Source organism: Bos indicus x Bos taurus, chromosome 29, assembly GCF_003369695.1.
Source record: "Bos indicus x Bos taurus breed Angus x Brahman F1 hybrid chromosome 29, Bos_hybrid_MaternalHap_v2.0, whole genome shotgun sequence".
Lineage (NCBI taxonomy): Eukaryota > Metazoa > Chordata > Mammalia > Artiodactyla > Bovidae > Bos > Bos indicus x Bos taurus.
Window position 1 is genome coordinate 1657781 of NC_040104.1, and position 24527 is coordinate 1682307.

The 24527-nt window shown below is 62.8% G+C and overlaps 1 long non-coding RNA gene across 1 annotated transcript; it reads left to right on the forward strand.

Annotated features, from left to right (window-relative positions):
- The first annotated feature begins 19082 nt into the window (after positions 1–19082).
- On the forward strand, positions 19083–23817 carry LOC113886491. The gene is made up of 4 exons (XR_003509453.1): positions 19083–19921; positions 20030–20187; positions 20479–22076; positions 22162–23817. It is a non-coding gene; the product is annotated as an uncharacterized LOC113886491 (long non-coding RNA).
- Positions 23818–24527: the final 710 nt, after the last annotated feature.

Sequence of the window (24527 nt, forward strand, 5' to 3'; positions counted from 1 at the left end):
CTGCTCTTCGGGCCCTAGCCCGGGCTTTTTCTAACTGGAGGCGGCCCCGCCCAGCATTCCCGCCCCTGCCCGGCCAGCCAATCGGCACGGGGACCGTGTTGGGGCCCCCGCGAGGCCCGCCCCGACCCGGGACGGTCCAGCGCACGTACCTCGCCCGTCCTGGAATTCTCCAAAGAGAGCCGTCCCCGCACCCCTCCTTTGGCATCCGGTGGGGAGGCTCTGGCATTGTTCCCGAGAGCCCCCCCCTCAACACTGTGTCCCCGCAGGCGGCTGCCGCCCAACCCCCAGGGGCACACGCTGCCCCGGACGGAGGTCCGGGCGGGAGCCGCCGGATGCCCCGTGTGACTTCAGAGTTGCCTCCTGCCGCCTCTGTGGCTGAGACCACGCCGTGGTTCCGGAGCTGGGGGTGCGGGGGTGCGGGATGCGGGGCTCGGGGCTCCGGGAGGCCGAGGGAAGTTCCCCGGGTCTCACCGGCCGGTGGAAGCCAACCCTCCCGCTCGAGGGCCATCTGGCCGATGGAGCCTGCTGTGAGCACAGCGCCCTGTGCGGGGCAGGGTCCCCAGCGTGGCCGGGGAGCCCCATCTTGTCCCGCCACGGTCGACCCCACGTCGGGGCCAGGCGTGCCGCTGTCCTCTGCGCTCGCAGGCGCACCGGGGCCATGAGCCCGACAGCCTCCCCGGCAGTCGCAGCCCGCGGCTCACATCCAGAGTCCAGACAAAGACCAGAGCCTTGAACCCCCCAGCCACCTCATCCCTGGGGCAAGCACCTCGGCCTCAGGGGGGCTTTGGAAACCAGCAATCCGGAGGGTTTGGCCACCAAGTCTACAGTGCTGGGGCCATGGGGTGGGGGGCACGCCCCAGCAAGGGACCCAGAGCTCTCCAGTTCTGAGTCCACCTCAGTTAGGGCCTTGGGATGACCCTGCTCTCCTAGATCCCTGCCATGCCTGACAGCCAGCCTTTGCTGTGTGAACCCCCAGATTTATGTGGGAAAACTCCAGCCTTGACCATATGTGTACCCCCAGATTTACTTAGGAAAACTCTAGCTTTAACCATGGGTGAGCCCACAGAGTTACATGGGGAAGTTCCAGCTTTGACCGTGGGTGGACCCCCAGATTTATGTGGGAAAACTCCAACCATTGCTATGGGTGTGCCCCCAGATTTACATGGGAAAACTCCAGCCTTGACCTTGTGTGTACCCCAGATTTAAGTGGAAAAATTCCAGCTTTGACCATGGGTGAACCCCCAGATTTACATGGGAAAATTCTAGCCTTGGCCATGGGTGAACTCTCGGATTTAAGTGGGAAAATCCCAGCTTTGACCATGGGTGAACCCCCAGATTTCTTTGAAAAAATCCCAGCCTTAGCCATGGGTGAACCGTCAGATTTATGTGAGAAAACTCTAGACTTTACCGTGGGCAGACTCCCACTTTTGGCTGTAATCAGACCTCAGGCACAGCGGCCACGGGCGGTGATGTTGGCGCCTGCACCGCCGCCTCGCGGCCGCATCTGTCTCCACACCCACAACCACGCAGCCCTATTTGAGGGGCTACCAGCCAGGGAGGGGGTTCCTGATGCAGTGGGGAGGACCCCGGGATCCTCTGCCCTGGGCAGGCGGTGCCCGGTGCCCTGTGCCACCAGGGGACTGGTGCAGGAGGGGTCCCTCTGGAGCTAGGGCTGTGCCTCACCCAGGCTCCCCATCAGGCCCCTGTCATCCTCAGGACAAGACTTTAGCCCCCTGTCCACACTTGTCCCCCATCTTGGTGACGGGAGGCCATGTCTCTAGGGAGCTGTGGGGCCCACTTCCAACAGCTCACGGGCTCCCGGGCAGACCCAGGGGGCTTCTATTGGTCGGGAAACCCACCACCATGAGACTGTGAGGGCCCAGAGCGTGGCGTGGAGGAAAGCCCAGCCACTGAGCATGCTTGCTAAGCCCAGATCCCCACTGGTTAATGACCCCCCGGCACTAGGGTGCCTGCCGCAAGCCGCCTTGGTGGCAGCGCTCCGGCAACCAGCAGACGAGCGGCGGCTGATCCCAGAGTCAGAGGCACGCCCAGACCTTTAGCATTTCAAACAGCAGAACTGCATGGAGATGCTAATGACATACTGTTAGGGTTGGAGGCTCTCCTTGAAGGCAGACGCAGCTCGATAAAAGATCCAGAGTTTGGGAGGTCTGTCTGGGTGGGGGGCAGTACACTGGGCTAGAAGCACAAAGTCCAGGTTTTAGTGGCACAGGCTGCCATTCTCGTGCCAGGGAAACGTCAGTTAGGTCCCACACCACGGGACTTCAGTGGGGGGGGTGGCGGTGGGGAACCTGTGACTGAAGCTGCAGTGTGGCCCGACTTGGCACCTTAGGAGGCTCAGATGAGTGCCCGTTCCCTCCATGACACTCATGGGCCACTGTGATATCTGGCCTGTGCAGACCAGCAAGGTCTCTGGCTGGGCGCGCACGGACCCGGGCCGCCGCGTGGGCAAACCACCACCGCTGATGTGTGAGCCTGCACTGCCACCTCGCAGCCGCTTCTGTCCCCACATCCGCAACCCTGGGCTCCACTCAAGGACTGTGATGGGTCTATTTGGTCAGCCCAAGACAAAGAGAGAAGACCCTCGAATTCCCCATGCCCATGGCAAGGCGGCGCCCAGCACCCTAGGCTGCTGAAGGTCCCATAGAAAGAGTCTCTCTCTGAAGCTGGCTCCGTGTCCCCCAGGCATAGGGATCCCTCATTGTCCCGAGTGTTCTGTCTCCTCTCCTAACTTCAACAGTGCCGCCCGGGCTGACTTGGGGTGGAACGGGGTAGCTTGGACAAGTGTCCCATCCCCCGATGACCCTGTGGACCACTGTGGTATCCGGCCGGTGCGGACCCGGGATGCCGCGCGGACAGATCCTGTGGTGGGCAGACCCCGCCGCGGCCACCTTTGTGGTGATGCGTGAGCCTGCACTGCCGCCTCGCGGCCGCGTCTGTCTCCACACCCACAACCTCTCAGCCCTATCTGGGGTGCGACCAGCTAGGGAGGTGGCCCCTGACACAGCGGCAAGGACCCCAGTGTCCTCTACACACTGCCCTGTGTCACCGTGGCCTGGTGCAGGAGTGGTCCCTCGGGAGCTAGGGCTGTGCCTCACCAGGCTCCCCATCAGGTCCCTGTCACCCTGGATGTGAGGCCCTTTATTCCCCTACCCCCACGTGTCCCCCACCTTGGTGACCTGGGGCCATGCCTAGGGTGCAGTGGGGTCCACACCCAACAGCTCATGGGCTCCAGGGCAGCTCCTGTCAATTGGGAAACGCCTCCAAGGTCTTGCGTGGGTCCCAGAGCGCAGTGTGTGCAACGAAACAGCCACCGAGCACGCTTGCCCAGCCCAGATGCCCACCCCTTAACGACCCCAGGACTAGGGTGCTCGTTGAAACCCGCACTGGGCGGTGCTCGGCGACCCGCAGACCAGCCGCGGCCGAACCCAGAGGCAGCAGCACGCCCAGACCTTCAGCATTTCAAACAGCGAAGCATGGAGATGCTAATGACCGGCTGTTAGGGTCTGACGTTCCCCTTGCAGGAGGATGCGGCTCAATAAAAGACCTAGATTTCTGGAGGACTGTCAGGGGTGGGGAGGCCGTAGACTGGACTGGAAGCACAGAGTCCAGGCTTTAGAGCCACAGGCTGCCATCCTCCAGCCTGGAGACAAGACATAGGTCCCACCCCTTGGGACTTCGGTGGGGAGGCGGGGGCTGTGAGTGTAGCTGAGGCTGCAGTGTGGCCTGACCTGGCACCTTAGGAGGCTCAGACGAGCGCCCTGTCTCCCACATGACCCTCGGGGCCACCGCGGTATATGGACCCGGGATGCCGCGTGGGCGAACCCCGGCCGCTGATGTGTGAGCCCACACCGCCGCCCCGCGGCCGCTTCTGTCCCCACACTCACAGCCGCTGGTTTTTGTTTAAGGGCTGTGATGGGCAGGCAGGGTCAGCTCAAGACAAAGAGAGAAGAGCTGTGAAATCCTCCTACCCTCGGCAAAGCGGCGCCCAGCACCCTGGGCTGCCGAAGGCCGCGTAGAAAAAGTCTCTCTCTGAAGCTGGCTCCGTGTCGCCCCAGGCATAGGGATCCCTCAATGTCCCGAGTGCTCCGTCTCCTCTCCCACCTTCAACAGTGCCGCCCGGGCTGACTTGGGGTAGCTCGGACAGGCTTCCCATCACCCCGATGACCCTGTGGACCACCGTGGTATCCGGCCGGTGCGGACCCGGGATGCCGCGCGGGCGGATCCTGTGGTGTGCAGACCCCCCCGCGGCCACCTTGGTGGTGATGTGTGAGCCTGCACTGCCGCCTCGCGGCCGCGTCTGTCTCTACACGCACAACCACACAGCCCTATTTTGGGGTGTGACCAGCTAGGGAGGTGGCCCCTGACACAGCGGCAAGGACCCCAGTGTCCTCTACACACTGCCCTGTGTCACCGTGGCCTGGTGCAGGAAGGGTCCCTCGGGAGCTAGGGCTGTGCCTCACCAGGCTCCCCATCAGGTCCCTGTCACCCTGGATGTGAGGCCCTTTATTCCCCTACCCCCACGTGTCCCCCACCTTGGTGACCTGGGGCCATGCCTAGGGTGCAGTGGGGTCCACACCCAACAGCTCATGGGCTCCAGGGCAGCTCCTGTCAATTGGGAAACGCCTCCAAGGTCTTGCGTGGGTCCCAGAGCGCAGTGTGTGCAACGAAACAGCCACCGAGCACGCTTGCCCAGCCCAGATGCCCACCCCTTAACGACCCCAGGACTAGGGTGCCCGATGAAACCCGCACTGGGCGGTGCTCGGCGACCCGCAGACCAGCCGCGGCCGAACCCAGAGGCAGCAGCACGCCCAGACCTTCAGCATTTCAAACAGCGAACCGCATGGAGATGCTAATGACCGGCTGTTAGGGTCTGACGTTCCCCTTGCAGGAGGATGCGGCTCAATAAAAGACCTAGATTTTTGGAGGACTGTCAGGGGTGGGGAGGCTGTAGACTGGACTGGAAGCACAGAGTCCAGGCTTTAGAGCCACAGGCTGCCATCCTCCAGCCTGGAGACAAGACATAGGTCCCACCCCTTGGGACTTCGGTGGGGAGGCAGGGGCTGTGAGTGTAGCTGAGGCTGCAGTGTGGCCTGACCTGGCACCTTAGGAGGCTCAGACGAGCGCCCTGTCTCCCACATGACCCTCGGGGCCACCGCGGTATATGGACCCGGGATGCCGCGTGGGCGAACCCCGGCCGCTGATGTGTGAGCCCACACCGCCGCCCCGCGGCCGCTTCTGTCCCCACACTCACAGCCGCTGGTTTCTGTTTAAGGGCTGTGACGGGACAGAGAGAGAAGAGCTGTGAAATCCTCCTGCCCTCGGCAAAGCGGCGCCCAGCATCCTGGGCTACCGAAGGCCGCGTAGAAAAAGTCTCTCTCTGAAGCTGGCTCTGTGTCCCCCAGGCATAGGGATCCCTCAATGTCCCGAGTGCTCCGTCTCCTCTCCCACCTTCAACAGTGCCGCCCGGGCTGACTTGGGGTAGCTCGGACAGGCTTCCCATCACCCCGATGACCCTGTGGACCACCGTGGTATCCGGCCGGTGCGGACCCGGGATGCCGCGCGGGCGGATCCTGTGGTGTGCAGACCCCCCCGCCCCGCGGCCACCTTGGTGGTGATGCGTGAGCCTGCACTGCCGCCTCGCGGCCGCGCCTGTCTCCACACCCACAACCTCTCAGTACCCCTCGCAGAGGCAATGGGGCTGGGAGATCAGCCCAAGACCAAGGGAGAAGACCCCGAGATACTCTTTGCGCTGGATGTGGCAGCCCCCAGAACCCCTCTGGACCTGGTCTCCTGTCCCTGGACAGCCCTCCCCTGGGCTCCCGGTCACGTCCGCCACGGGGCAGGGCCTCGCTTTCTGCCCCGTGCACCTGCCCTCAGCCTCCTGTGGGTGCTGGTAGTGGTGCTCCAGACCCGCTGTCCCTGGTGGTCAGGCTCGCTGTATCACGTGGGCTCCTGGGCAGACCTGGGCACTCCTGTGGGCCCTTCTGTCCACTCTCCCGTCACCGAGCCGGGGCCCATCCAGGGGTCCTTCTGGTTTGGATTCACACTTTTCTGGGGTGGGTGGCCACTGTTTCTGCTCACTGATGCCCTTGGGGGAGAATGGAGGTGTTTGCCGAGACAGCTGGCAGCTGTTTGCATCCTAATGGGTTATTTGCATCTCTATGGAAGGACTTGGAGGAGAGGCTAGGCTTTAGCTTCCAGTCTCCAAAGCTAGAGCGGGCTCCCCAGTGGAGAGGCTACCAGGGCTCCAGGACCTCTGGCGCTAGGCTGGTCTTGGCTGTGACAACAGTGGGTGCTGCTCTCGGTGCGTGGGCCGGCACCAGGAGGAGCTTGAGGAGCACCAGCAGATGCGGCCTCGGGTGTGGCCAGTCCAGGGCGGTGGGCTGCCATGGACAGACCTTCTCTCCCTGACAGTCTCGCATCTGTGCTGCCGGCGTCTCCAGCCCCAGGCTGGACCGGTGTCCCACCCGTGTGTCTCCATCACCACCGCATGCCCAGGAGCAGGACACAGACTGCGCCAGCACAGAGGCAGCTCCACCCTCCGCCCCTCACCTGAGTGCAGGCCGCACAGGGCTACTTACTGGCCCCTGGGCCCCAAGCTGCTCCAGTCTAGTTGCCAAACCAGTGGAAAAATAACCGGAGCCTAGACTGCCACCGCCAAGCCGTGTCCTGGGGACCCAGCGTGCACCCCTCAGCCGCCAGGTAGGAGTGCACATCCGCCCTCGAGCTCAGTACTCCTTCCGGGGCAGGTCACACACAGGAGCCGCTGCTGACACAGAAACTGGAGGACGGTGCTAACTGGTGCGGCGCAGGGGCGTCGCCTGCAGGCGCCTACGGGCTTAAGGGTGGGTGGAGAGGGGCTCGCCACCTGAGTGCCCGGGGCGGGGCTGTCAGAGAGAGGCCCCCACTCGGCCCTGGGGCGTGAGGCGGGGAGCACAGCGGCCTTCTCTGTTGCTGGCGCCCGGCGGGCTTCTCTGATAGCTGAGAGTGACTCCCTGGGGTGGGGGCCAGTGGCTTCATTCCTCAGAACGAAGGCGCATCACCGAGTCCAGAGGGGCGGAGAGCAGGAGGATGGGAGGGGGGTGGGCGTGGCGGAGGGTTCGGGACTGAGGGTCAGCTGGGCCCTCGGGCTGGGGCACAGCCAAGGGGACAGCGAGCGGATGGCACAGGAGCGTGCAGGCCTCGGCTGCCCTCACCCCTCGCGCCCCGCGGCCCACACACAGCCGTGCCGACTGCCTGCACCCCGCCTCCCAGGCCCTCAGACTCCCGGACGCTCAAGCCTCAGGACTCACCCCGCGTGTGCCTCCAGCCCACCAGCCCCAGTCACGGCCACTCTTTCCTGCACTCTGCCTCTCTCAGTCTTTCTTTCATGGAAGTGGTCCCACCCTCATCGCTCTTGCTCCTCTCATCTTCCAAATCCAGTCATCGAGGAGGTGGTCACTGCACCCCATGGGCTGAACCACCTCCCTGCCCTCTCCCTACACCCGCATTCAGTCGGCAGGACTCAGTGACACTTCCACCGGGTGCCAACCTCCTCTCTGGGTGCCGGCCCCACTGGCACTGACCTCCAGCATGTATCAGGGACCCCTTGCTCCCTTCTCACTGTGGCTGCCAAGGCTCCAGGATATGCCCTCGGCCACTCTGGCCTCCCTAGCCTCCAGGCTGTGACCATGCCCTTTAACCCGGATGTCATCCTCCAGCCCCCTCCCACTCAGATCTCATATCGCCCCAGGGAGGCCTGGCCGGCTTCCTCAGCCAGTTCTTACGCGGCGCTGGCCTTCGAGCCTGCAGCTGTGTGGCCATGCCAACCCATGCACCTTCCTCCCCAGGGGCCCAAGGGGATCCACCCCCAGGGCTGGGCACGCAGAAGGCAGGAGAGGGTGGGCAACGCAGCCTTAGGGAGCTGAGCCAGCCAGCCAGGGGCACGGGCTCCTCCACCCTGGCCTGCAGGCTCCTCGGGACGCAGTGCCCTGTCTCCTGTGTGGTGTACAGTCCAGCGGACCGTTCACCACCGTCTGGGCCTGGAGCTGCTGCCTCGCTGTGAGTGCAGCCAGCACAGACCCGCACCTCACTCACCTGTCTGCATGGCCGCCCAGCCACCGTGCCCAGGTACAGTCATAGGGCTGTCCTAACACCTCCGTGAGCCCTGGCTCCCGCCTCCTACTCCTGCTCAGAACCTTCTCTTCTCTTCCTCAGCTGCTGCCCAGACAGGACCCAGTGGTAGCCTCTCCCAGGCCTCCTCACTGCACGACACCCAGCCCACCCTCTCCTGGAAGCGGGGCTCGGTTGATGGTCAGAAAGAAAGACCACTTGTTCTGACCCTTGGAGGGCATCTCTGCCGCCTAAATGAGGGTGGGCCAATTTTCCCGACGGCTGTTGGTCCCACCGGCAGAGTGTCCTGGTCAGGCATCAGGCAGGCCCCCCAGGACCCCTTCCTAGGCAGCCGACCCCCACCCCAAACTTTTCTTTCTCCCTCTGTGACCCACACGGAGACCCATCAGACTCGGCTGCACGAGGCAGGCTCTCAAGTCATACTGGCTTCAGCCGGATCCTAGGGCTGGCCCCTCACAAGCCCCTATGCAGCTCCCCGCCCTGATGCCCATTTACTCCTGCTTTCAGAGACTGTCCATCCCCAGGCCATGGTGTCCACTGCAGCACAGCATCTCTAGTGAGCCGAAGAGGCCCTCAGAGGACATGTCCACATCCTCATCCCCAAACTGACTCATTGGAAAAGACCCTGATGCTGGGAAAGATTGAGGGCAGGAGGAGAAGGGGACGACAGAGGATGAGATGGTTGGATGGCATCACCGACTCAATAGACATGAGTTTGAACAAGTTCCAGGAGATAATGATGGACAGGGAAGCCTGGCGAGCTATGGTCCATGGGGTTGCAGAGTTGGACATGACTGAGTGAGTGAACAGCAAATTCCCAGCCTCATGAGTGTGACCTTATTGGGAAAAGAATCTTCGCAGCTGTGATGAAGGATCTCAGTGGAGGTCATCCTGGGTTAGCCAGGTGGCCCTAAATCCCGTGGCAAGTGTCCTTGGGAGTGACAGGAGAGAGCAGGGGCACGGAGGGGCCAGCAGAGGATGGAGGCAGAGACTGGGGTGACACAGCCACAAGCCCAGGGATGCCTGGAAGGGGCAGGAAGGACCCTCCCCTAAGCCTTTAGGGCAGAGGTTGCAGCCCCGGGACTCCTTGACTTCAGACTTCCCGCCTCCAGGACTGGGGTTGGGGGGATGAACTCCTGTTGTTTAAGCTGCGCTTAAACCTAAGAGCTTGAACAACTTAAGTCCCATCCTGACCACAAGAAGAAAGCTGGACAGACAGATTTTTGTGAACCCATCAAAGAACCAAGGTCACAAAACAAATGGCCATCCCCACATCTGGAGAGAGATGGGGGCCTTTTGGAGATGCAGAGCATAAGCATTCCCTTATCTGAGGTAGAAGTCCCGCGTGCTGCTAGGATGATGAAACTAGACATTTTGATGAACTGCTGGAAACCGAACAGTCTGTTCCTCCTTTGCAAGCTTACACGTGGAAGATGCTCTCCTTGAGTTTTCTTTTAGCTTGTTCTATTGCCGCCGCCCCAGGAGATGGACAGGCTTCAGTGCAAAGAAGGCTCCTTTCTCAGTGGTCCCAGCAAGGGTCCCGGAGATGGACCCCATGGCCTAGCTCAGTCCTCATGCCCACCCTCCCTTGATTCCTATGGCCCAGAAGTCCAGTTCCCGTGCAGCAAGGGTGGGTAACCATGCAGGACCCAGTGGGCAGAATCCACCCCGGCCCCTCCCACGCCCTGTTCGTCTTCTCTCTCAAGTGCCTGCCCTGCGGCCTCAGGCCCCAGCCCAGACCAGGGGCAGCAGTGCCTCCTAGACCGCCCAGGCCTCATCACCGCCAAAGTCAGGTCCCTACAAACCGCCCCTGTCGTTTGATCTGCATCCATGGTGGAACACTCACTCCATCCTCAGCCCACAGCGTGGCACTTAGACCAGACAGTCCATCCTCAGGGGATGCAGAGCCAAGGGCCACACTGCTGGCCGCAGCGCCAATGGTCTTCTCCACTGCCCAGTGCTGGGACCCTGACCACCGCCCCCGACTTGCCCACAGAGACAGCCTGTCCTCTGGGCCTCTCCCCCTCCCTCACAGACTGGCCCCCGCCTGGCTGGTCCAGCGGGGTCTTCTTCTCCACCTCCGTCCTCCACCCCCCGGGGACCCTGCCTCCCGGCAAGGGCCCGTGGACCCTGCAGAGCAGACACCAGGGGCTAGAGACCTCTCCACACAGCAGCCTCACGGAGGAGAGGCATCCAGCCTCTCCCCTCCTGCAAGGGACCCCCCAAGGGCGATGGGAAGGGAGTGGGCAGAGGGGACGCTGACCCTTCCGTGGGAACCGGGACCAGGATGCAGGGGGCGTGTGTGAGAGAGGCCACAGGGTGGGCGAAGCAGGGCACTTGGCCAGGCGGGGCCCTGAGCCCCTTCCTGCAGGTCTGTGTCGCAGCAGAGATGTTTGTTGAATGAATGGGTGAACGAGTGACTGAGGGGTTTTGAGCTGCAAGAGAGGAAGAGAAGATGGCTCCATCTTTTCAAGGTACGGAGGTGCTGCCCTGCTCCAGATTCCAAGCGGGGATTAAGAGCCTTCCTGCTGCAGCCAGGGCCATTGTTCCCAGCCCCTTCTAGAATCATCTGGAAGTTAATCCTTTACAAAACAAATATTTCAGACATCTCAGCACGGCCCTCCAAGGGGGAGCCTCAGCAGATGGCCGGAGGCCTGGCCACGCTCCCACACCCCCAGATGCAGGAGCGCCCCACGGCCTTGGAGCAATGTCCACAGGGGACGCGGGCTTGGGCCAGGAAAGTGTCAGAGCCGCCAGCCACCTGCCTGGGCCCCCGCCCCTGGGCCCTGTCCATTTTCCTTGGCAGCTCCCGCCAAGGACAGGACATTCCTGAAGACTGAGGCTACACGTAGGGGCCGGGGGCTGGGAGGCCAGGCGGGCCCGCAGCCACCTCGAGGCCCAGCTTCCCCTCTGTCCTCCCTGCCCCTGGGGCTGACCCGGGAGTGGGGCTTCTTGCCCTGTCTCCCTTCCCACATCCACGCCAGGGCCTGCCGGCTCTGGTCCTCGCCCATCTGAGCTCCTTCTCTGCCCCAAGCGTGTGATACTCAGGCCCAGATTCGGGGAGGCCTCGGACCTGCCCCGGTGACCCCCTCCAGGCCCTTGTCTCCTGCCCTTCTCACAGCTAGGGGTGGGGGGGCCTGTGCTTGGCACTTTAATGCCCCATTTAAGTCTTTTCTCCCACACAGACTGTGAGCTCCCTGAGGACAGACTCAGGGAAGGAGGCTCCCTGCCCACCATGAGCAGAGGGGCCAGTCTGGGAGCCCTGGAGTGGCAGGTGGGGTATGGTCATGGTCCTCGATGAAGGCGGGGTCCTGGCCCACCTGCAAAGACCAGGCGGCTGCCTCGCAGGGATGGTGGGAGGCCTGGCCAGGGAGCAGAGGGCCGGGGCGTGCAGGCGGAAGGGGCCCCAGCCCCATGCAAGGTGGGCGCCCCGCAGGGAGAAGGGCAGGACATGTGGGCGGCAGGGGCGGTGCGCTTCCGTCCCGGGTCTGCAGAGGGACCCTCTGCCTCTCTTCCTCTGCCCCAGCAAGATGGGGAGCGTCTCCAGCATCACTGGGTGTGTGGAGCCACAAGGCTGCGGGGGCCTGGGCCCCACAGACTCCTGGAGCAGAGCCCCCACCTGACGGGGACCAGCCCACCTAGGGAGCAGGACCTGCTGCTCCTGGGAGAGCATGGGGGTGGTGGATTGAGGTGGCAGAAGAGACGGTGGGGGGTATGCATGGAGGCCGCCCGTCTCCGTGGCTCTACTGGTTTGGGCACAGTAAGCCCTCCTGGGACCTGGGTTCAGACCCTCTGCCCCACGGCACAGAGAGTTAGGGCAGCCAGTGGTGGGGTGGGGGGTAGAGGGGGTCGGTAAGGAGACGAGGGTCCCGGGGAGGAGGGGCTGTCAGCCGGTGGAGACCCCCGTTTCTGTTAGGAGCATCCCGGGCTGTCCTCTGCCTCACCCCTCAGGCCACATATTTCCAGAAAGAAATCATTCCCCACCCTGAGGCGCTCCACGGAGGCGGGTTTTTCCATCTGGACTCTGCTGATGAGCTGATGAGCTCTTGTGGAGGAAAGGTCCTCGTGAGTTGCTTCCTTTGTCCAAGCCCACACTGGGCCCCTCGGGGGTGCCTGGGGGCTGCTGAGGGGAGAGGCCGGCTGGGCGCACATCGGGCCTGCCCCCGTACCCAGGCCGGCCCCCACCTGCCGGCCAGGACTCCAGGGCTCATGTGAGAGGGTCTGAGTCCTGGGGCGGCCCCTCCACCTCCACTCAGGGCCCCTGGCACTCAGCGGGCTCCCACAGCAACTCCAGCCCCCAGCCGGGCCCACCCGCCGCCCACTCTGCCATCCCCGCGCCCCCGGCTTCTCATGATCCTGGGCCTTGAGGCTCAGCAGGCTCCCCTCTCCTCCCCGTGGCCACGCACCTGGCCCTGGCTTGGTTCCCAGGGCTTGGAGCCCCCTCCCAGGCCCAGCTCCCAGACCCCCAGCCCTCCTCTCCTCCCAGCTTCCAGGCTCCCCTCCTCCCCAAGCTGCGCAGACACGGCACCCTCTCCCCTTCCCGGGCCCCAGGAGTGGCCTCACCATCTTCTCTGGCCACAGGTCTTGTGGTGGGGACTGTCATGGGCTGACCTGTGTCCCCCACCAAATTCCCATGTTGGAGTCCTGACCTCCAGGATCTCGGACTGAGGCTGAGTTTGGAGACGGGGTTCTTGACAGAGGGAATCCATTCAAGGGAGGTGACTAAGGTGGGTAATTCCACAGGACGGGGCTTCTCAAGAGAAGAGAAGGTCAGGACACACACACACACACCAAGGCATGACCCTGAGAGGTGGCGGCCGTCTGCACGCCCAGGAGAGAGGCCTCAGGAGGACCAGCCCTGCCCATACCTGGGTCTGGGGTTCCAGCTTCCAGGGCTGGGAGGAAACAAGTCTGCAGGTTGCGTGGGTCTGTAGGACTTTGTAGGGACAGCCACGCAGACCTGCCCAGCAACCTTCCTGCCCTGTCTCGGGTCCCCCGCCGTGTCTTGGCTGCCCTGCTGGTTGGCAAGTGGGAAAGTCCCCCTCTGCAGACCTGCCACAGGTGCGCCCACCCTCAGAGGGCTTGGTGAGCCCGCTTTGGGGTGACCAAGCGCACCCTCGGCCCCCCAGAACCCCTCTGTGCTCTAACGCCCTCGTGGACCCCCCGGCACAGCGTCCACCAGTCTTCTCTCCAGTCTCACCCCGCCCCGGCACTGACGCCTCCGCCCCTCCTCCGGGCACCTGGTGATGGCGTTTCCGGGTCTGGACAGGGGCCTCTGCAGGGTCCGCCCCCCTGGTGTTCAGATGAGGACCCCGAGTCCCAGGGCCGGTGAGGGAGCAGAGCCTGCCCAGGCATGTGGGATGCTCCCCCAGCCTCACTGAGGTCCATGCCCAAGCCCTATCCCGAGCCCCTAGGCCCCAGGAGGACGTGTCCAGTGCGGGCACCCTGAGCACTGCCCATGCAGAGCCAGCCCAGCTGGCTCTCGAGGAGGCAGAGCTCAGGATCCTTATCTTGTCCCCTGGGCAGGAGGGCCGGCGCCTCTTCAGAGCAGATGGGAGTGCGCAGTGGCCACCTGTCACGTGTGTGGTAGAGGGCGTGCATGTCCCTTCTCGAAGAAGACTCGCGATGTGTGGCCTGGGGTCCGCTTCCGTCACGTGTCTTCACGGTCCCCAAAGGCCCCTCCTTCCAGCCGGGCACCCTCCTCTGGGGGACTGCTCCCAGAATTCCCTCCCGCAGGGCCTTTGGGGGTCTTCAAAGTCTTCCCACTGCTGCCCCACGCACCCCCAGCAGCCACCCAGGCATGGGCGGAGGCTGCCCACCCCCTCTCTGAACAATCACGCCGGGGCCTTCTGCTAGCTTGGAGCTGCTGGGCCGGAGGACTGGCCTTCAAGGGAGCCCTGGTCCAGGGGGCCTCCAGTAGCCCCACATGCTTGTCCCTCAGGGATTTTGCCCTGGGGTGCAGGCACCTTGGACACAGTTTCCCCCCAGAAGGATGTCTCCCTGGACACATAAGCTGCTGGCCACCACAGGGCAGCCAAGCCCTCCCCCGACAGGCACTGGGTGCTCTTTGGGACTCCTGCTGGGGCCTTGGGACTCTGGCCTGGTCAGGCCTGGAGTGAGTTGGCTGTACTGGAGGCCAGTGGAGAGCAGCTGGGCTGGCTCTGCATGGGCAGTGCTCAGGGTGCCCACACTGGACACGTCCTCCTGGGGCCTAGCGGCTCGGGATAGGGCTCGGGCATGGACCCCATCCTCAAGGGCCATCTGAGGTGAAATGGGGAGGGGTCTTCGGCCCCTCGCTCAGGTCTGCTCATGCTCCGCAGGGCTCAGAGATGTCCCATGGTATGAGATACCCAGGGAGTAACTCCCAGAGGGGGACCCGCTGCCCACTTGAGCATGCATGCTCACTTGGTAAGTCATTTCCGACCTCTTTGTGACCCCATGGAGTGCAGCCCTCCAGGCTCCTCTGTCCATGGGACTTCCCAGGCAAGAATACTGGAGTGGGTTGCCTTTTCCTTCTGCAGCTGCCCTCCCATCAGGCCCTGAATGTACCAAGAAAAGAGGCCCCCAGGCCTGGAACCCCTGAACGAGTCTGGCCAGGCCTGGGCCACTGGGAGCAGAGAGTGGCCGTCCTACCAGCTCCCCCGTCAGGGCCGGGTGCTGGGCAGCCCAGGTCTGCCCGCAAGACCGCGTGCTGCCATTCAGCTCAGTCCCGGCCCCGGGCTCTGCAGCGGTCCCTGCGCTCTGGCCCAGCCCCGTCTCCACGTGCCCTCTGCAATGCGGCAGCCTGTGGTCCTGCTCCCCTGACGCCCAGCCCAGCCCTGCCTCTCCTCGGGACCTTCCTCCTCTGGGGGCTTTAGGTGGGTGGCTGGGCCGAAGGCCAGCTTCACACCTACCCCTCAGCCCTCTGCCACCCGCCCCCACCTTCTTCCTTCTGCCCTGCCAGGGCCCAGGGCCTGGGGGTTGGTATCCAAGCAGGGCTAGGCTGGGGTCTTGGCACCCAGGCCACAGGGCCTGAAAACTGAGAAGGAAAACCAAGCAAACACCCACCTCCCATCTCCCTCCTTCACCCTGTGCCCCTTCCCTCCTTCTCATCATAAAGCAAGGAATTTATTTTTCTTTGCGGTGTGCCTGGGGTTCAAACAACCCCTCCAGCTGGCCCGCTGTGCGGGGGCCCAGTTTATTTGAGGTGGGGGCTTGCTCAGGGAGGATCTTTGTTTTCCTTTGCTTTTGCAAGAACAAGGCAGGGGCTAGCCAGGCCACAGGGAGACCCTGTGTCCCCCACTGGGACTGAGGTTATACAGAGGGCACTCGGGGCACGTGACCTCTGCCCTCTGACGTCTTTGAACTCGGGAGAGCTTTGATGTCTTAACCGCACAAGACCATTGTCACAGTCTGGTGGGTTTAGTGTGGATGACCCCCCGGGAGGAGGACGCTCTGCTGTGGGCCTTGCTGCAGCCCCCAGGTCCCCGGAAATGGGCCTCACAATCACAGCCAGCCAGGGGCCATCTTGCCCAGACGGCCTGGAGCTGGACCACCTACCTTCCTCACTCCGAGCTCCCAGACACCCCCACCCAGGGGCTCCCCTGCACACCACCAAACCGCCTTCCTCTGCTCTGGGCCAGCCACCACTCGGGACTGTCCCAAGGGACTCCTAGTGGTCTCTGGCCTCCAGCCCCAGGGCCAGGGCGACCTGAGGGACACGGCTGTCAGGGGTCAGACTCCAGGATTGCTCTCTGAGGCCACAGGCCCGGGGAAGCGCTTGGCTTCAGGCCCCCGGCCCCAGCTTTGCCCTGAGGTGCTGTTGCTGGGATTCAGTCTCTAGGTCGTGTTCCACTCTACGACCCCACGGCTGCAGCACGCCACGCTTTCCGGTAGGTGTGGAGTTGGATTTTCTCATTGCTGCGCCCCTCGAGCCTCCTGTGGCGGCTTCTCCTTTGCCTTGGACGTGGGGTGTCTGTTTTTGGTAGGTTCCAACATCCTCCCCTCGGTTGTTGAGCAGCCAGTTGTGATGCTGGACTTCTTGCAGGAGAAGGTGGATTCCTGTCCTTCTCCTCTGCCGCCTTGACTATAGGTGATCTGGGGTGCTGGCGAGCGCGAGACAGACCCAAGGGGAGAGGCCCCCGCACGTCCTCCAGTCCCGTCTTCCTCGGCCTGTGGGCCGGCCGCCTCTCGGAATCTTTCCAGAGGGAGCCTCGGTGGCCTCTGCCCTCCAGCCCAAGGGACAGCTTGGTAGGCGCCCCCAGCCCGCAGGCTGCCTCCAGTGAGAGGAGCCCGCAGGGATGATCCCAGGTCCAGCAGGCCAGGTGGACCCGCAGGGGAGGCAGGCTGGGGCCAAGTCACAGACGGGCCCAAGCTGAGGCCTGCAGCTTGGAGAAGGCGAGACCTGCGAGGGGCCCCCTCACCCTGCTCGCCTGTGGCTCCAGGGAACAGCTTTGGCCACAAGGCCAGGCTCAAGCCAGGGTTCGGTCCTGCCAGTCCCCGGAGCCCCTCTGGGAGGCAAGTGCAGGACGCTGGTGGGACGCAGGCCCCCTCTGCCCTCTGCTGCCCCTCTCCAAGGCCAGGGCTCGTCTCGGCTCTGGGTCCCCCTCAGCCCGGCCACCTGGAGGCCCCATGACCTCACTCACAGGGGAGGCTCAGAGCCTCAGTAGATGACGCAGGGTGGCCTTTCTGGATCCCCGTCACTGCCCGCGGCCCGGGCCCCTCGGGAGCCCAGCCCTGCTCCCCCTGCCCGCGAGTCTGGGCCCCTCTGCCCTGGTGCGGGCACGCTTTCCAGGGGCTCCTCTGCACGCAGCTGATGAGCCCTGCTGTGCCAGCTGGGGAACCCAACGGGACCCTCCCTGCCCAGCACCAAGCAGTGGGCTCTGGTGGGCTCTGGTGGTCTGGGGAGTGCAGTGGGCAAGGGGCAGCCTCCCCAGGACACGACCTGGACCTGTGCCCTGTAGACCTGAGTGCTGCTTGTCTCTCTAGGGTGGACGAGGAGCCTGACAGTGGAGGGGTTTCAGCCTCAGACAGAGAGACAGGGAAGGGACAGTGGGGGTCAGCTGAGGGCAGGGGGCGAGAGGGCAGAAGCCCCGAGCAGGAGGGGACGCTGCCTGGTGGGGGGCAGAGGCTGGGGCCAAGGCTGTCAGCCAGAGACGCCAGCATGGCCCCCTGCCCCGCCCCACCCGCCTTCCAGCCTCTGCCAGGTTTCTGAGGGGCATTGTTATTAATATTATTATTACAGCTGCTGCAAAAACACCATGCTAAGCCAAAGCCTTTGACTGTGTGGGTCACAATAAACTGTGGAAAATTCTGAAAGAAATGGGAATACCAGACCACCTGGCCTGCCTCTTGAAAACCTGTTTGCAGGTCAGGAAGCAACAGTTAGAACTGGACATGGAACAGCAGCCTGGTTCCAAATAGGAAAAGGAGTATGTCAAGGCTGTATATTGTCACCCTGCTTATTTAACTTATATGTGGAGAAGGCAATGGCAACCCACTCCAGTGTTCTTGCCTGGAAAATCCCATTGGCGGAGGAGCCTGGTGGGCTGCAGTCCGTGGGGTCTCACAGAGTCGGACACGACTGAAGCGACTTAGCAGCAGCAGCAGAGTACATCATGAGAGATGCTGGGCTGGAAGAAGCACAAGCTGGAATCAAGATTGCCGGGAGAAACATCAATAATCTCAGATATGCAGATGACACCACCGTTATGGCAGAAAGTGAAGAGGAACTAAAGAGCCTCTTGATGAAAGTGAAAGTGGAAAGTGAAAAAGTTGACTTTAACCTCAACATTCAGAAAACTAAGACCATGGCATCCGGTCCCATCACTTCATGGCAAATAGATGGGGAAACAGTGGAAACAGTGGCTGATTTCATTTTTCTGGGCTCCACAATCAGTGCAGATGGTGATTTCAGCCATGAAATTAAAGGATGCTTGCTCCTTGGAAGGAAAGTTATGACCAACCTAGACAGCATATTAAAAAGCAGAGACATTACTTTGCCAACAAAGGTCTGTCTAGTCAAAGCTATGGTTTTTCCAGTAGTCATGTATGGATGTGAGAGCTGAACTATAAAGAAAGCTGAGCGCCGAAGAATTGATGCTTTTGAACCGAGGTGTTGGAGAAGACTCTTGAGAGTCCCTTGGACTGCAAGGAGATCCAACCAGTCCATTCTGAAGGAGATCAGTCCTGGGTGTTCTTTGGAAGGACTGATGCTGCTGAAGCTGAAACTCCAATACTTTGGCCACCTGATGCGGAGAGCAGACTCATTTGAAAAGACTCAGATGCTGGGAAAGATTGAGGGTAGGAGGAGAAGGGGACGACAGAGGATGAGATGGTTGGATGGCATCACCGACACAGTGGACATGAGTTTGGGTGAACTCCGGGAGTTGGTGGTGGACAGGGAGGTCTGGCGTGCTGCTGTTCATGGGGTCGCAAAGAGTCAGACACGACTGAGCAACTGAACTGAACTGAACTGAAGCTCCTCACGTGATTTATTCAGCGTGGGGCCTTATTGATTAGGCCACCTTTCCATGGTGATGGGGCTGGGCGTGCCTTAGCTCCGGGGATCTCTGGTCTGGGTGGGGGGCTGCTCGCTGGGTCCCTCTGGGCAAAGGCTGGAATCTTGACCTGTCCTGTCCCTCCAAGGGTCTCCCTGGTGGGAGAAGCAGCCCCTGGCCCAGAGAGGGCCCAGTCCGAGGGAGGCAGCCCCTCCACCAGGGAGACCCCAGGCCAGAGGGGAAGGCAGTCGGTGGCCCGCCTGCAGCCCGTAGCTGGTGCTGAGCCGGAGGCTGGGCTTGGGCGGGCCAGGGTCTCACACCCTGCTCCCCCACCTCTGAGAGGGGAAGGCCTGTGGAAGTCCATCGAGGCCAGCCCCGGAGCCCGGGGGCATTCGTGGTCACCACTTGCATGGGCCTGGCCCCGATCCACAAGCCCCCACCCCCGGCCCACCCCGCCCGCTCCTCACCCACTGGACCCCTGTGGGCAGCACAGCCTCAAGCTCCCTGGGAACGGGCGGGTGGGGGCTCAGGAGGCATGCACGCGTCTGCTGTCCCGAGGGAGCAGATCCTTTCTCCTTCAACGGAAGGGCCAGCAGCCCCTTCAAGGCACAGTGGGCACCAGGACCACGGCCCCCAGGAGCTTGGTCCAGGCCTCGGGCCGCCAGGAGTCCCCACCAAAGGCCCCAGTGAGACGTGAAGGCCTCACCCCCTCCCCCTGCCAAGGGGAAGCTCCCGTCTCCTCCCCACTGACCCAGAGGTGGCCCCTAGCCTCCAATTCACTGGGACCCCCCTGCACATTTCCCAGCCCCTGTGGTTTCCTGGGTTCAGAGAAGTCAGGGTGCTGAGCCTATGAGATGCTGGGGCTCCCTGCTGGGATCTGCCAGGGCTGGGGTGACTGCGGAGAGGTGGGGCCTGGGCTGAGCCCCAGGGAAGGCCTGGGGGAAAGTCAGGTTCTGTGTCCTCCACTGGGCTGGGGGGGGAGGAAGTGCAGATGGCTGGTCCTGCCTCCAGCCTCCAGCCCCAGGGCCGGGGTGTTCCTGTGGGATATGGCTGCCAGGGGTCAGACTCCAGGATTGCTCTCTGAGGCCACAGGCCGGGGGAAGCGCTTGGCTTCAGGCCCCCGGCCCCAGCTTTGCCCTGAGGTGCTGTTGCTGGGATTCAGTCGCTAGGTTGTGTTCCACTCTACGACCCCACGGCTGCAGCACGCCACGCTTTCCGGTAGGTGTGGAGTTGGATTTTCTCATCGCTGCGCCCCTCGAGCCTCCTGTGGCGGCTTCTCCTTTGCCTTGGACGTGGGGTGTCTGTTTTTGGTAGGTTCCAACATCCTCCCCTCGGTTGTTGAGCAGCCAGTTGTGATGCTGGACTTCTTGCAGGAGAAGGTGGATTCCTGTCCTTCTCCTCTGCCGCCTTGACTACAGGTGATCTGGGGTGCTGGCGAGTGCGAGACAGACCCGAGGGGAGAGGCCCCCGCACGTCCTCCAGTCCCGTCTTCCTCAGCCTGTGGGCCGGCCGCCTCTCGGAATCTTTCCAGAGGGAGTCTCGGTGGCCTCTGCCCTCCAGCCCAAGGGACAGCTTGGTAGGCGCCCCCAGCCCGCAGGCTGCCTCCAGTGAGAGGAGCCCACAGGGATGCCAGGGCCAGTCCCTGAGGCGGAGTCCAGCACGGAGGCCCGCTGCCCTCTGCCCTGGGTCTGTCTTGGCCTGGGTCTCTGCCTCCCCATCTGTCCTTCAGCCCCAAGCCCAGAAGTACGGGGGTGGCAGCCTCAAGCGGGCCCGGGATCGTGGGTTTGATTTTCACATTCTGCGCCCCTCCGAGCCTTCTGTTGCGGCTTCTCCTTTGTCTTGGACGTGCGGTATCGGTATTTCTTAGGTTCCAACATCCTCCTCTCGGTTGTTCAGCAGCGAGTTGCGATTTTGGAGTTCTTGCAGGAGACGCTGGGTGCACGTCCTTCTTCTCCGCTGTCTTGACTTCTGTTGAGCTGGGGTGCTGGCTAGTGCGGAGGTAAGGGGGCCCAGGCTGCTACCGCACCTCTCTTCCAGATGTGGGTGTTAGGGTCCTCCCGAGACCTGAGGGGCTCCAGCAAGGGCCGTTGCAGGGAGATGAGACCCTGTGATCTGGGTGCCTGGGCGGCATGGAGCCCTGTGTGCTGGGAAGGAAGCCCGGACTAAGGGCTTCTGGCGTCAGCGAAAGCTCAAGCGCAGGGCACTCTCGGGGCCCTCGTTCCTCTCCACCCAGCTTGGGTGAAGGCACCCCGGGGAGCCTGGCCTGCAGCTCAGCCATGTGACCCCCGTCCCTCAGGTTCAAGGCCGAGGTGCGTGGACCGAAGCGGCTGGGATTCTCAGGACACCAGCCTTGCTGGCAGAGGTTCCACTGCGGTTGGAGCCTTCTCCCCCTGCCCTTTATATGACAATAAAAGGGGCTGTAAACCCTGTGTGTGTGTACAGAGTGCCCCTGTAAACGGCTCCCGGTGATAATGACATCTGCAGCAGTGCAGCCTGGGAGGGGCGAACGCCCCAGGCCCAGGGGCGGCCACGGCCCCCAGCCTCCCCACGGCAGGCTCGGCCCTTGCCAAGACTGGCTCAGCTGGACCCGGAGATCGCAGGCCAGTGACCGATGCAGAAGGGGCTGAGGGAGGAGGGAACGGGCTGCCCCTCGCCCAGGGCTCCCAGGTGGGCAGCGGGGACTCCTGTGACCAGCCTCCCGGGAGTGAGGTGGGCGGAGGCCTCTTCCCTCCACGTGGCATGTCCCCCAACCACGAGAGTCAACTCCCTCCTCTGACTCAGAGCATCAGCTGTGGGGACGGGGACAGGCTTGCAGGAGCTTCACTCTGGGAGGCCCCCAGCCTTCACTTAGCCCCCAGGCACAGAAGGCAGTGGCCCTGAGCTCCCAGAAGCTGACAAGCTGAGACAGGGGCGGGGTGCCGGGCCCAGGCCAGCAGGTGGGAGACCTCCAGGGATTAAGCCTTGCTCCCCACCCCTGCTGGTTCCGACCTGGTCCATCTCATGGAAGCTGTCCTGGGAGGACACCTTTTATGGTGAACCTCCTATTACGATTCCTCTGTGCAGAGAGTGCAGATGGACTCTCAGTGGGGTCTTGGGGGCTGGTGGTGGAGTGACAGGTGGAAGGGACCCCCAGCGCCACCACTGTGGAGCGCTCTGGCCCTCGGATGTTGACCCAGGGCCGACGGCCTTCTTCCATGGCGTCAGCTCTCCTGTCCTTGTCTGACCTGGAGCAAATACTGTCCCTTTAATAAAATTCTTGGGAAGAGCTGCCAGCTTCTGGTCTTCAGGAACACTGCCTCCCAGAGAACACGGGGTCCCGACGCGCTCAGTGAAGACAGGATTGTGGCCACAGGGCGCCTGAACTGAGGTGCTGGCCCATCACTCTGGTGTAAACAGTCCCATCGTGCCGGCTTCAAGATACAGCAGGCATTCCTGGACACAGAGGAGGGAGGAGAACCAGCCATTGTGAGTTCTCGAGCAGCCCCACACCCCTGTGCCCATAAACTTGGGAGGCTCCGTCGTTCATCTCGGCCTCCTCTCTCCCACCCAGGCGGCCAGTCCTGACTGGGCCTCCTCCAAGTGCCCAGCACCTGTCAGAGACAGAGAGGAGACCTGCTTGGCTGGACAGGGCCTGCAGAGAAGGGACGTGACGCAGGATCCAGGTTCTTGATTTCTCAGCACCCTTCACCGCCTTGAGCATCCTGGGGACAGACACCCAAACCTCATCCCCAAGCAAGATTCTTACATGCTTGGGGGTTCTGGGTCCGTGCTGCCAGGCCTGGGGACCCCCAGGCGTGGCTCAGTTCATTTTAATCTGGCAAGATGTCCGCAGTCACACGTGGCCGGAGGGGTTCCTGCCGGTCGGTGCAGACTCAAGCCGTACGTGTGGAGGCGTGTGCAAGCTCAAGTGTGTCTGCACGTGTGCACTCAGCGCTTCCTTGGGAGGCGAGGCACAGGCCTGGAGAGCCAGCATCACAGGGGATGGGGATGGATGAGGGCCAATCCCCTACCACAAGTGGGGGCCCGGTTCCCACGTGTCACCGTCCTGAGCCGTGGTCCCCTGGCTGAGACGTGGCCCTTGCCCCCCTCTCTGGGGAGGAGGGACATTGCAGGGCCAGGACAGTGGAAGATGGTGGGCTGTACTTTGGCGGGGTCGGGAGATGGGGCGGGGGGAGCCAGGCTCAGGCCTGGACTCAGCAGGGCCTCCCCAGCCCTACCTGGAGGCAAGGGGCTGTGTGAGGGCTCCCAGCACTCCCTCCCCGTTCCGGCTTCTTGGCTCCCCCACGCTGACGGGCAGCTTGAGTGGCGAGGGTGCTGGGTCCTCTGCAGGGCTGCCTTCTGGCCCTGACCCTGGTCCTCCCCGGGGCCCATCCTGCATGTGGCCCAGCCTGTCGTGGGCTCTGCTGCCCGCGGGTCTCCTATGGTTTGCAAATGTAGCTGTGTTCGGCCACATTTAACAGAGCAAGGAGAGGACCATTTCTCCTGAAACCACCTGATTGGCCCCAGACCAAGTGCAGGAAACCATGGACATCAATCTCTCCCCTTTTAAAGCAAGTTTTCTCTTTTATTTTTTTTTTTTTCAAAGAAAATGATTCCAGACTCCATTTTCCCTTATGTGTCTTCCTGGCAGGGACCACCCCCCGCCCCCAGCCCAGGGTTTTGGACCCCAGGCTGGGTTACCAGCCCCAAGAGGCAGACGGGGCCTTCCTCCACCCCTGGGGCTGCCCCTGTTCCTGGGGGGCAGTCTGGGGCCCTGAGTTGAGGTTGTGCTTCAGCACCTGCTCCCAAGGAGCAGGGCGTCCAGGGGGCTAGAGGTGGGACCCCACCAGTGAGGGAGTGTGGACAGGAGGCCCTGGGAGGTGCTGAGGAGCTGGTCCAGCTGGTTGGCCAGCCGGTGACCAGGCTGCACAGAGACCCCTTGGGGGCGTGGGGCTCCTCCCCAGGCTCACCTCCAGCAGACAGCTGGCACGGCCTCCAGCCCCGCACAAGCCTCCTCTTCTCTCTCGTCCTCCTGCCCCGGCCTCCCACGTCCAGGCGTTCCTCCCTCTGACACCTGGCCCGTGTTCTCCAGCGTGCTCACGTTTCCTGCGGCCTTGGCGGCTCAAGTTTCCCAATGGATGGCGTGAAGGATGGTCAAGGTCACATGTGTCTACTTGGCCAAAGGAGAGAAATAAAGACTTCTCCTAGCTGCCAACCCGATCAGGGAGGCCAGAAAATCAAGGGTGTGTGTGTGGGGGCTGGTTGTGCCCCACAGGTGTGGTCCTGCACAGGCTCCTCCCCTCCCCCAGGTGGGCACAGGGGCCTGTGAGCCCAGAGCCACTGCTGTCTCCTTTTACCCCAAAGGGCTTCATCACCCCAGACGCCCCTCTTTAGCCAACAGATACATTTCTAGGGGCCAGTTCAGTGGGTGGTGGGGTTCCAGTGACTCTGAGGCCCTGCTTGCTCTGTGCGTGTCCAGCAGAGATCAAGGGTCTGTTCAACCTGCCCCTGCTGACCCCCTTCCCCTGAGGGAGGGCTGGCAAGTCTGGTCACTCAAGAGGGCCTCAGGAGAGCTATGTGGACAGAAAGCCTTGGCCTCCTGTGGACAGCTGGTCTAGACCACCTGCAGACACCTTGCCTGTGTGTCTGTGCAGTGTCTTCAAGGCTTTCCAAAATCCACCCCTTCTAGGTCTCCTGGGCCAGAAAGGCTGCCCGCTGCAACTGCTTGCTGCCCAGATTCAGGTGTGAGAGAGAAGGCTCATCCCCGCCAGTGGGGACCGTCATCTCCCAGGGTAGGCATGACCCCGTCTTCTGCCCTCTGACCTAGCTTCCAGCTCCTGCCACCCAACTGGCATGAATAACCACGCCACCCATGGGGGTCCCACGAGAGACTCCTGGGAAATGTCAGGCACCCCCTTTTCCCATCCTCAGTCAGTG